We start from the raw sequence: 12,056 nt of genomic DNA on the forward strand, positions 1-12,056 counted from the left end.
GGTTAAAACACAAAAAAGAAGAATAAAAAAAAAAAATGACCAAAAAAAAAAAGGAAAGAAAGAAAGATGTTAGTCGTAAAAATGAATTTTTGCTGACTTACAATTTTAGTTGCTAAATCAAAATAAAGAAATAATTCGGAAGAATTGTTTATCAGTATTTTGGAAATTCCCACAATTGATAATAATAATAATAATAATAATAATAATAATAATAATAATAATAAAAATAATAACAATAATAATATTAATAATAATAATAATAATAATAATAATAATAATAATAATAATAATAATAATAATTATGTGGACTTAGTACAGCGCCTAAGACGTTAAAGCGCTAAGAGCTCGAAAATATTAGATAACAAACAAAAATATACACCAGTACAAGGATAGGATAGAAAAATCCCAACACTATTGAATTACAAAACAAAACGCTTTAATAGAAGTATATAGAATATGTAAATGAACCTACATATTTCATTCACTTTTTATCTGGATGGGTACATACAGGGTCACTACCATAATCAGTACCTTTCTGAGGGCTGTGTGGAAACCAGAAAGACATTGACAAGCTAATGAATTTGAAAAAGAGGATATCAAAATTCAACATAAAAATGATTATATGAGAAAATAAAAACGTTTCTGTGGGACATTTACCATCACACCTATTTGTAGCTAAATAGACGCGTGTACAAAGTGTAGTATAAATTTGTAATGGTATTAAAAATTGTACGCCCACCGTGGGACTCGAACTCACGACCCTCAGATTAAAAGTCTGATGCTCTACCGACTGAGCTAGGCGGTCTACTTGTTAATGCATGGTCGAATGTTGGCTCGGGTAGTTATGCGCAACATGGTTAATCGTTATCTCATCAACTTCAAATAGCTAGCGTCTAGGATTGATTGGATCTTAGATGTTAGCCCCTTATGGAAACAATAATCCAGTTTATATGGCAATCAACCATTCACGGAGGAATTTAAATTTTGCTGCATAAGGAAATGCACAAATGTGTCATTAGCCGAGCAAGTTGTTAAAGTTAAGGCTAGTCATTGTTTCTTTGTGTTAACAGTTATGATTTTACAGTCCGGAGAACACAAACACTATCCTTCTGCTCTTCTCTTAAATCTTCGCATTCTTTCCTTAATTTCTCTCAGTTAATTACACATGTGAAAATCACCTATCTTGAAATTTTTTGTTTCCAGAGAAAGCAATGCTTACACACTACATAATCAATTAAATAGTACCTGTAAGTTGATAAACTTGCTTCCAATTAATTGTTCTCTATACATATTTGTGATTTTCTTCTATGGATCGGTACAGGAGAAAATACATAAATACGGAAGGTGTGTGTTAGATGTGGTGGTTTTATTTCTACGACATGGGAGATTTGTGTGTGTGTGTGTGTGTGTGTTTGTGTGTGCATGTGATTTGTATTTTTAAGGTAGCTTTTAAGAATTTGTCAGTCATATCGCTACGATGTCTGCAGTGTGGCAGTTTATAGTGATGGCTAGCACTGGGGCATCATGCCGCAGACATGTGGCATGATGTCCCACCCAGTCACTTTATCCTGAGACCCGGCCGACCAGTCCTAACACTAACCTCTTAATGCTGAGCTCCAAGCAAGGCAGCTGTTAGTACCATATTTGTAAGTCTTTGGTATGACTCGGCCGGGGATCGATCCCACGAACTCCCGCATCCGAGGCGTACGCTGTAATTACTAGGCCACCGGAGCTTTTAGGGATATTTGTTCATTGTCACGTAGTGAGTAGTAGCTAATGAGTTTTCAGTCCTTATGTCTGTATTTAAGTACGTGGAGTTGGACTATTTGGTCAGTCATATTTTGTATGTTCTTCTTGTAACATTATTCTTCAGATATATTTATTGTTGTGTTTAGATATTATTTGGAAGCAAACATTTGTTTGAATTATTCATTGGAGCCACAAAATGCTATGTGGGTTAAAATATTATTTTTGGCCTATTGTGAATTATTTCTAAAGAATTCTTGAAAATGCCATTGTGATATATCAGAACTGTTGGTAGACCAATGCATTTGAGGATGTAGATTTTATTCGGAACATTCTATTCCTTTGGACTTGAAGATAACATTTTGGGATGATTTTGGATGCAATTCATAATGCTGTAAGTCCCTCTTACATTTTCATTTTACAACTTTGTTAACTGAATTATTTGTTCAGTATTACAAACCGTTTTGGTTTTGCTTAGGTTTGTTTTTTAGTGTATGACCATAGATTCGTAATACTATTGGGTAATTATGACTCATTCATTTCTCAGTTAACGAACTAATATGCAGCATTACTGGAAATGCAAATATGATGGCAGCAGTGGGGGACGCATTTACTGAATTTTGTTTTCATAACAAAAAACTCTTAATTCCAAAGACTTGTGCAATGAAATGATATTGACGTGAAATGTAAAGAAAAGCATTTTCGTTTGAACCGAGCTCTGGGCATCTATCTGCACCATAACTGCTAAACGTCATGTGATACAAATATGGCCGCACCCTTTAAATACGTAATGGAAGGGGCTACGCAGCAAAATCCGAGACTGACAAACTGACAGAATTTGGATGAGTAGTGCCCCAATCTCAGTCGCTAGAGCATCCGACATTTAATCTAAGGGTCATGGGTGAAAGTCCGAGGGTAGGTGGTTATGATTTAGCTTCCACTGATTTTCAATTGTTGTCAAAATGAATATAGATATACCTGCAAGTATTTCTCTCCTTTCCTAAGATGTCCCTAAATGAGAGCGTATCCACATGTCCATGCGAACGGGATAGAGTACCCAATTTAATCAACTCTAAGAGATGTTGATCATTCTGTCAGCATTTCTTCTTGATTCCAGTAAATCTAACGCATCCACTATATCATATGCAAATTGAATGCATTCATATTATGATACGAATATTATTAAAATATACGGACAGAAGCACAAAAGTCAACGCCAGTCTAAAAGCTCCACCTAACAGACAATATGTTTAAAGTAATGAGACACTACCACTGCAAGCTACTATCAGTTGTTTCGTGTTCTAAATTGTTTATTCAAACGTTGTAATGGAGACAAAACGAAGAATGCACCGTGAAGACGTATAAACACTTCTCGTTTCAATCAACAATAACTGCATGAGATATGCATGCAGGATGTGTTCACGGTTTTAATGGAGGTACGATCACCGCCTCTCGGACACCTGAATTCGGTGGTCACAACATCGCGGTATAGAATGCGATGATTGTATTGGTGAAAATACTAAGTCTTAAAATTAAATTGTTGCCGTCCAGTTTCGGATGCTCAATCTAAATGAATGAAAATATGGATTTTTTAAAAATGATTTATCAATTGCGAGTTTTGATAATAGTTCTCGATTTAAGTAAGCTAAAGAATGCAATGCATCGTTTGAGAATTAAATGCATTAATTTTACGATTCAAACAATAACATAATATGTAATTCGCAATGTAACACAAATCTCAAAGGAATTTTAAAATCTGCGACTAAAAGTTAATATGTCTTAAAAAGAAGAGAAGAAAAGAGACTAGCACTGCAAGGTACTGTCAGTTCTTTCCTGTTCTGATGAGTTAGATGAAACTTTGCAACGTGGAGAAAATAAATACTGCACCGTACATATGTGAAAGAAACCTATCTTAGATCAAGTCATGAAGGTTACAATAATGAGTTCACAGTTTTGTGGGAAGTATGATTACGGGCTATCGGACACTCGAAAGCAGTGGCCACAAGGATCGCGCAATCCGGTGCGGTGATATTAATGGTTAAAACACAAAAAAGAAGAATAAAAAAAAAAATGACCAAAAAAAAAAAAAGGAAAGAAAGAAAGATGTTAGTCGTAAAAATGAATTTTTGCTGACTTACAATTTTAGTTGCTAAATCAAAATAAAGAAATAATTCGGAAGAATTGTTGATCAGTATTTTGGAAATTCCCACAATTGATAATAATAATAATAATAATAATAATAATAATAATAATAAAAATAATAACAATAATAATATTAATAATGATAATAATGATAATAATAATAATAATAATAATAATAATAATAATAATTATGTGGACTTAGTACAGCGCCTAAGACGTTAAAGCGCTAAGAGCTCGAAAATATTAGATAACAAACAAAAATATACACCAGTACAAGGATAGGATAGAAAAATCCCAACACTATTGAATTACAAAACAAAACGCTTTAATAGAAGTATATAGAATATGTAAATGAACTTACATATTTCATTCACTTTTTATCTGGATGGGTACATACAGGGTCACTACCATAATCAGTACCTTTCTGAGGGCTGTGTGGAAACCAGAAAGACATTGACAAGCTAATGAATTTGAAAAAGAGGATATCAAAATTCAACATAAAAATGATTATATGAGAAAATAAAAACGTTTCTGTGGGACATTTACCATCACACCTATTTGTAGCTAAATAGACGCGTGTACAAAGTGTAGTATAAATTTGTAATGGTATTAAAAATTGTACGCCCACCGTGGGACTCGAACTCACGACCCTCAGATTAAAAGTCTGATGCTCTACCGACTGAGCTAGGCGGGCTACTTGTTAATGCATGGTCGAATGTTGGCTCGGGTAGTTATGCGCAACATGGTTAATCGTTATCTCATCAACTTCACATAGCTAGCGTCTAGGATTGATTGGATCTTAGATGTTAGCCCCTTATGGAAACAATAATCCAGTTTATATGGCAATCAACCATTCACGGAGGAATTTAAATTTTGCTGCATAAGGAAATGCACAAATGTGTCATTAGCCGAGCAAGTTGTTAAAGTTAAGACTAGTCATTGTTTCTTTGTGTTAACAGTTATGATTTTACAGTCCGGACAACACAAACACTATCCTTCTGCTCTTCTCTTAAATCTTCGCATTCTTTCCTTAATTTCTCTCAGTTAATTACACATGTGAAAATCACCTATCTTGAAATTTTTTGTTTCCAGAGAAAGCAATGCTTACACACTACATAATCAATTAAATAGTACCTGTAAGTTGATAAACTTGCTTCCAATTAATTGTTCTCTATACATATTTGTGATTTTCTTCTATGGATCGGTACAGGAGAAAATACATAAATACGGAAGGTGTGTGTTAGATGTGGTGGTTTTATTTCTACGACATGGGAGATTTGTGTGTGTGTGTGTGTGTGTGTTTGTGTGTGCATGTGATTTGTATTTTTAAGGTAGCTTTTAAGAATTTGTCAGTCATATCGCTACGATGTCTGCAGTGTGGCAGTTTATAGTGATGGCTAGCACTGGGGCATCATGCCGCAGACATGTGGCATGATGTCCCACCCAGTCACTTTATCCTGAGACCCGGCCGACCAGTCCTAACACTAACCTCTTAATGCTGAGCTCCAAGCAAGGCAGCTGTTAGTACCATATTTGTAAGTCTTTGGTATGACTCGGCCGGGGATCGATCCCACGAACTCCCGCATCCGAGGCGTACGCTGTAATTACTAGGCCACCGGAGCTTTTAGGGATATTTGTTCATTGTCACGTAGTGAGTAGTAGCTAATGAGTTTTCAGTCCTTATGTCTGTATTTAAGTACGTGGAGTTGGACTATTTGGTCAGTCATATTTTGTATGTTCTTCTTGTAACATTATTCTTCAGATATATTTATTGTTGTGTTTAGATATTATTTGGAAGCAAACATTTGTTTGAATTATTCATTGGAGCCACAAAATGCTATGTGGGTTAAAATATTATTTTTGGCCTATTGTGAATTATTTCTAAAGAATTCTTGAAAATGCCATTGTGATATATCAGAACTGTTGGTAGACCAATGCATTTGAGGATGTAGATTTTATTCGGAAAATTCTATTCCTTTGGACTTGAAGATAACATTTTGGGATGATTTTGGATGCAATTCATAATGCTGTAAGTCCCACTTACATTTTCATTTTACAACTTTGTTAACTGAATTATTTGTTCAGTATTACAAACCGTTTTGGTTTTGCTTAGGTTTGTTTTTTAGTGTATGACCATAGATTCGTAATACTATTGGGTAATTATGACTCATTCATTTCTCAGTTAACGAACTAATATGCAGCATTACTGGAAATGCAAATATGATGGCAGCAGTGGGGGACGCATTTACTGAATTTTGTTTTCATAACAAAAAACTCTTAATTCCAAAGACTTGTGCAATGAAATGATATTGACGTGAAATGTAAAGAAAAGCATTTTCGTTTGAACCGAGCTCTGGGCATCTATCTGCACCATAACTGCTAAACGTCATGTGATACAAATATGGCCGCACCCTTTAAATACGTAATGGAAAGGGCTACGCAGCAAAATCCGAGACTGACAAACTGACAGAATTTGGATGAGTAGTGCCCCAATCTCAGTCGCTAGAGCATCCGACATTTAATCTAAGGGTCATGGGTGAAAGTCCGAGGGTAGGTGGTTATGATTTAGCTTCCACTGATTTTCAATTGTTGTCAAAATGAATATAGATATACCTGCAAGTATTTCTCTCCTTTCCTAAGATGTCCCTAAATGAGAGCGTATCCACATGTCCATGCGAAGGGGATAGAGTACCCAATTTAATCAACTCTAAGAGATGTTGATCATTCTGTCAGCATTTCTTCTTGATTCCAGTAAATCTAACGCATCCACTATATCATATGCAAATTGAATGCATTCATATTATGATACGAATATTATTAAAATATACGGACAGAAGCACAAAAGTCAACGCCAGTCTAAAAGCTCCACCTAACAGACAATATGTTTAAAGTAATGAGACACTACCACTGCAAGCTACTATCAGTTGTTTCGTGTTCTAAATTGTTTATTCAAACGTTGTAATGGAGACAAAACGAAGAATGCACCGTGAAGACGTATAAACACTTCTCGTTTCAATCAACAATAACTGCATGAGATATGCATGCAGGATGTGTTCACGGTTTTAATGGAGGTACGATCACCGCCTCTCGGACACCTGAATTCGGTGGTCACAACATCGCGGTATAGAATGCGATGATTGTATTGGTGAAAATACTAAGTCTTAAAATTAAATTGTTGCCGTCCAGTTTCGGATGCTCAATCTAAATGAATGAAAATATGGATTTTTTAAAAATGATTTATCAATTGCGAGTTTTGATAATAGTTCTCGATTTAAGTAAGCTAAAGAATGCAATGCATCGTTTGAGAATTAAATGCATTAATTTTACGATTCAAACAATAACATAATATGTAATTCGCAATGTAACACAAATCTCAAAGGAATTTTAAAATCTGCGACTAAAAGTTAATATGTCTTAAAAAGAAGAGAAGAAAAGAGACTAGCACTGCAAGGTACTGTCAGTTCTTTCCTGTTCTGATGAGTTAGATGAAACTTTGCAACGTGGAGAAAATAAAGACTGCACAGTACATATGTGAAAGAAACCTATCTTAGATCAAGTCATGAAGGTTACAATAATGAGTTCACAGTTTTGTGGGAAGTATGATTACGGGCTATCGGACACTCGAAAGCAGTGGCCACAAGGATCGCGCAATCCGGTGCGGTGATATTAATGGTTAAAAGACAAAAAAGAAGAATAAAAAAAAAATGACCAAAAGAAAAAAAGGAAAGAAAGAAAGATGTTAGTCGTAAAAATGAATTTTTGCTGACTTACAATTTTAGTTGCTAAATCAAAATGAAGAAATAATTCGGAAGAATTGTTTATCAGTATTTTGGAAATTCCCACAATTGATAATAATAATAATAATAATAATAATAATAATAATAATAATAACAATAATAAAAATAATAACAATAATAATATTAATAATGATAATAATAATAATAATAATAATAATAATAATAATAATAATAATTATTTGGACTTAGTACAGCGCCTAAGACGTTAAAGCGCTAAGAGCTCGAAAATATTAGATAACAAACAAAAATATACACCAGTACAAGGATAGGATAGAAAAATCCCAACACTATTGAATTACAAAACAAAACGCTTTAATAGAAGTATATAGAATATGTAAATGAACTTACATATTTCATTCACTTTTTATCTGGATGGGTACATACAGGGTCACTACCATAATCAGTACCTTTCTGAGGGCTGTGTGGAAACCAGAAAGACATTGACAAGCTAATGAATTTGAAAAAGAGGATATCAAAATTCAACATAAAAATGATTATATGAGAAAATAAAAACGTTTCTGTGGGACATTTACCATCACACCTATTTGTAGCTAAATAGACGCGTGTACAAAGTGTAGTATAAATTTGTAATGGTATTAAAAATTCTACGCCCTTCGTGGGACTCGAACTCACGACCCTCAGATTAAAAGTCTGATGCTCTACCGACTGAGCTAGGCGGGCTACTTGTTAATGCATGGTCGAATGTTGGCTCGGGTAGTTATGCGCAACATGGTTAATCGTTATCTCATCAACTTCACATAGCTAGCGTCTAGGATTGATTGGATCTTAGATGTTAGCCCCTTATGGAAACAATCATCCAGTTTATATGGCAATCAACCATTCACGGAGGAATTTAAATTTTGCTGCATAAGGAAATGCACAAATGTGTCATTAGCCGAGCAAGTTGTTAAAGTTAAGACTAGTCATTGTTTCTTTGTGTTAACAGTTATGATTTTACAGTCCGGACAACACAAACACTATCCTTCTGCTCTTCTCTTAAATCTTCGCATTCTTTCCTTAATTTCTCTCAGTTAATTACACATGTGAAAATCACCTATCTTGAAATTTTTTGTTTCCAGAGAAAGCAATGCTTACACACTACATAATCAGTTAAATAGCACCTGTAAGTTGATAAACTTGCTTCCAATTAATTGTTCTCTATACATATTTGTGATTTTCTTCTATGGATCGGTACAGGAGAAAATACATAAATACGGAAGGTGTGTGTTAGATGTGGTGGTTTTATTTCTACGACATGGGAGATTTGTGTGTGTGTGTGTGTGTGTGTGTTTGTGTGTGCATGTGATTTGTATTTTTAAGGTAGCTTTTAAGAATTTGTCAGTCATATCGCTACGATGTCTGCAGTGTGGCAGTTTATAGTGATGGCTAGCACTAGGGCATCATGCCGCAGACATGTGGCATGATGTCCCACCCAGTCACTTTATCCTGAGACCCGGCCGACCAGTCCTAACACTAACCTCTTAATGCTGAGCTCCAAGCAAGGCAGCTGTTAGTACCATATTTGTAAGTCTTTGGTATGACTCGGCCGGGGATCGATCCCACGAACTCCCGCATCCGAGGCGTACGCTGTAATTACTAGGCCACCGGAGCTTTTAGGGATATTTGTTCATTGTCACGTAGTGAGTAGTAGCTAATGAGTTTTCAGTCCTTATGTCTGTATTTAAGTACGTGGAGTTGGACTATTTGGTCAGTCATATTTTGTATGTTCTTCTTGTAACATTATTCTTCAGATATATTTATTGTTGTGTTTAGATATTATTTGGAAGCAAACATTTGTTTGAATTATTCATTGGAGCCACAAAATGCTATGTGGGTTAAAATATTATTTTTGGCCTATTGTGAATTATTTCTAAAGAATTCTTGAAAATGCCATTGTGATATATCAGAACTGTTGGTAGACCAATGCATTTGAGGATGTAGATTTTATTCGGAACATTCTATTCCTTTGGACTTGAAGATAACATTTTGGGATGATTTTGGATGCAATTCATAATGCTGTAAGTCCCTCTTACATTTTCATTTTACAACTTTGTTAACTGAATTATTTGTTCAGTATTACAAACCGTTTTGGTTTTGCTTAGGTTTGTTTTTTAGTGTATGACCATAGATTCGTAATACTATTGGGTAATTATGACTCATTCATTTCTCAGTTAACGAACTAATATGCAGCATTACTGGAAATGCAAATATGATGGCAGCAGTGGGGGACGCATTTACTGAATTTTGTTTTCATAACAAAAAACTCTTAATTCCAAAGACTTGTGCAATGAAATGATATTGACGTGAAATGTAAAGAAAAGCATTTTCGTTTGAACCGAGCTCTGGGCATCTATCTGCACCATAACTGCTAAACGTCATGTGATACAAATATGGCCGCACCCTTTAAATACGTAATGGAAAGGGCTACGCAGCAAAATCCGAGACTGACAAACTGACAGAATTTGGATGAGTAGTGCCCCAATCTCAGTCGCTAGAGCATCCGACATTTAATCTAAGGGTCATGGGTGAAAGTCCGAGGGTAGGTGGTTATGATTTAGCTTCCACTGATTTTCAATTGTTGTCAAAATGAATATAGATATACCTGCAAGTATTTCTCTCCTTTCCTAAGATGTCCCTAAATGAGAGCGTATCCACATGTCCATGCGAACGGGATAGAGTACCCAATTTAATCAACTCTAAGAGATGTTGATCATTCTGTCAGCATTTCTTCTTGATTCCAGTAAATCTAACGCATCCACTATATCATATGCAAATTGAATGCATTCATATTATGATACGAATATTATTAAAATATACGGACAGAAGCACAAAAGTCAACGCCAGTCTAAAAGCTCCACCTAACAGACAATATGTTTAAAGTAATGAGACACTACCACTGCAAGCTACTATCAGTTGTTTCGTGTTCTAAATTGTTTATTCAAACGTTGTAATGGAGACAAAACGAAGAATGCACCGTGAAGACGTATAAACACTTCTCGTTTCAATCAACAATAACTGCATGAGATATGCATGCAGGATGTGTTCACGGTTTTAATGGAGGTACGATCACCGCCTCTCGGACACCTGAATTCGGTGGTCACAACATCGCGGTATAGAATGCGATGATTGTATTGGTGAAAATACTAAGTCTTAAAATTAAATTGTTGCCGTCCAGTTTCGGATGCTCAATCTAAATGAATGAAAATATGGATTTTTTAAAAATGATTTATCAATTGCGAGTTTTGATAATAGTTCTCGATTTAAGTAAGCTAAAGAATGCAATGCATCGTTTGAGAATTAAATGCATTAATTTTACGATTCAAACAATAACATAATATGTAATTCGCAATGTAACACAAATCTCAAAGGAATTTTAAAATCTGCGACTAAAAGTTAATATGTCTTAAAAAGAAGAGAAGAAAAGAGACTAGCACTGCAAGGTACTGTCAGTTCTTTCCTGTTCTGATGAGTTAGATGAAACTTTGCAACGTGGAGAAAATAAAGACTGCACAGTACATATGTGAAAGAAACCTATCTTAGATCAAGTCATGAAGGTTACAATAATGAGTTCACAGTTTTGTGGGAAGTATGATTACGGGCTATCGGACACTCGAAAGCAGTGGCCACAAGGATCGCGCAATCCGGTGCGGTGATATTAATGGTTAAAAGACAAAAAAGAAGAATAAAAAAAAAATGACCAAAAGAAAAAAAGGAAAGAAAGAAAGATGTTAGTCGTAAAAATGAATTTTTGCTGACTTACAATTTTAGTTGCTAAATCAAAATGAAGAAATAATTCGGAAGAATTGTTTATCAGTATTTTGGAAATTCCCACAATTGATAATAATAATAATAATAATAATAATAATAATAATAATAATAATAATAATAATAACAATAATAAAAATAATAACAATAATAATATTAATAATGATAATAATAATAATAATAATAATAATAATAATAATAATAATAATAATTATGTGGACTTAGTACAGCGCCTAAGACGTTAAAGCGCTAAGAGCTCGAAAATATTAGATAACAAACAAAAATATACACCAGTACAAGGATAGGATAGAAAAATCCCAACACGATTGAATTACAAAAGAAAACGCTTTAATAGAAGTATATAGAATATGTAAATGAACCTACATATTTCATTCACTTTTTATCTGGATGGGTACATACAGGGTCACTACCATAATCAGTACCTTTCTGAGGGCTGTGTGGAAACCAGAAAGACATTGACAAGCTAATGAATTTGAAAAAGAGGATATCAAAATTCAACATAAAAATGATTATATGAGAAAATAAAAACGTTTCTGTGGGACATTTACCATCACACCTATTTGTAGCTAAATAGACGCGTGTACA

General features: G+C 34.5%; 1 non-coding gene across 1 annotated transcript; it reads right to left on the reverse strand.

The window, feature by feature from the left end:
• Nucleotides 1-4,509: 4,509 nt before the first annotated feature.
• On the reverse strand, nt 4,510-4,582 carry Trnak-uuu (transfer RNA lysine (anticodon UUU)). The gene has a single exon. It is a non-coding gene; the product is annotated as a tRNA-Lys (tRNA).
• Between the last annotated feature and the right edge of the window lie 7,474 nt (nt 4,583-12,056).

This window comes from Sinohyriopsis cumingii, unplaced genomic scaffold (genome assembly GCF_028554795.1).
Source record: "Sinohyriopsis cumingii isolate HCF-2022 unplaced genomic scaffold, ASM2855479v2 utg001656l, whole genome shotgun sequence".
Lineage (NCBI taxonomy): Eukaryota > Metazoa > Mollusca > Bivalvia > Unionida > Unionidae > Sinohyriopsis > Sinohyriopsis cumingii.